We start from the raw sequence: 1,609 nt of genomic DNA on the forward strand, positions 1-1,609 counted from the left end.
CCATGTGTCGAGCGTCACGTAATTCTAACGATAAATGAAAATTCCATCTTTTTGAAGTTAAGAAGATTTCCAAATTCGGCCCAAAAGTTTTCCTTATTTTCAATTAAGGTCCAAGACGTATTTTACACTATATATAGGATTTTTAGGTCATTGTTTAGATCTAGGTTTTATTTTTTCTCTGCAATTTTTGAGAGAGAGATTTTTAGAAAGCTTTTGGAGAATAGAATTATAAACTCCTTTAGAGAAGATTCAGAACTCCTTCTATTAATTTCTTAATGATATCTATTTTATTCATGATGTTTGTTTCATTCACCATGTCTGACTAGATCTCTTAGGTTTAGAGTTTTCAAAAGAATTCATGAATTGTTAGGATAATATCTATAGATTTCTTCATCTAGATTGGTTATTGTTTATTTTAGAGTAGCGAGAGCAACCTAGAATCTGATCTTAGGTTAATTGATAGACATGAGAGTGTTATTGATTTTCTGAAATAATCTTAGATGAGAAAAATACCTATTCACAAAGAGATTTGGTTTAGGGATTTTGTGAACTTATCAAACCTGAATTTAATGCTTGTTTAATCTTTAGGATTTGCAAAGAGATTTGGAATTCTAGTTTTTAGACTTAGATAATTTTCGCAGCGAGAACTGGTTAATTTGACCTTTGTGATTTGAGTTCAAGAATGGTTCTTAATAAATCCTGACAATTATTTTTTATGCAATTCTGAATTTTTTTGAGAATTTTCCTGAGCCTATCTTATGTCTTATTAAATTCACACTTGTTTTAAATGCTTTTCTTGCTTTTTATTTTAATACAATTTATTTGGTTTAGCTTAATTCGCTAAATAATCTATTGTGTAAACGAGAGTTCTTGTAGAATTCGACCCCTAAATACTACAATAATCTCTTAATTTGAGAAAGTAGCTCTAGGGTAAATTTGAGTATATCAAATATAAGACAATTTTTGTAATTACTACTATATCTACACCAAGTCATATAAGATAACTAGAGATGAAACCCGTGCGTTGCGCGGGATTCTTTGTTATTCTATTGACCATTCTATTTTATTTTTGAGAAAATATCAATAAAAGCATGAAGTTAGCAAAAATATTAATTAAATTGTCAATTACTCGGAGCTTTGAGTACTATTACCATTACAAATCAAATCTTTTTTTCTAAAGTACATCATGAGATTAAGCTTCTTTTGTACTGATTTGTAATGGTAATAGTATGGTTTTAGAGTAAAAGCATGGTTTTAGTGGTTGGAATTATTTTTTAACGTTAAATCGCAAACTTTTGTTAATTTTGCCAAATAAAACACATAGTTAAGTCAACTGACGGATATATTTTATAGGGTTAAGTCAACGTCGGTAAGATCCGTTAAACAGTAAAATGACGTCGATTTGTAATATTAAAAGAAAAAACATGATATGGTGATTCGAACCTGCCACCTGTTGGATGAGTTAATCAATACTTAACCAAACACATATTTATATATTTTTTGGTAATCTCTTATTTGGACTTTCTCCTTCTCACGATCGATAGAACCGCGTACTTATCAGTAAAATTTTCTTTCTTCCTCATTTAAGCGTTTCCATTGACCAATTCCA

This window comes from Camelina sativa, chromosome 5 (genome assembly GCF_000633955.1).
Source record: "Camelina sativa cultivar DH55 chromosome 5, Cs, whole genome shotgun sequence".
NCBI classification, from domain to species: Eukaryota; Viridiplantae; Streptophyta; class Magnoliopsida; order Brassicales; family Brassicaceae; genus Camelina; species Camelina sativa.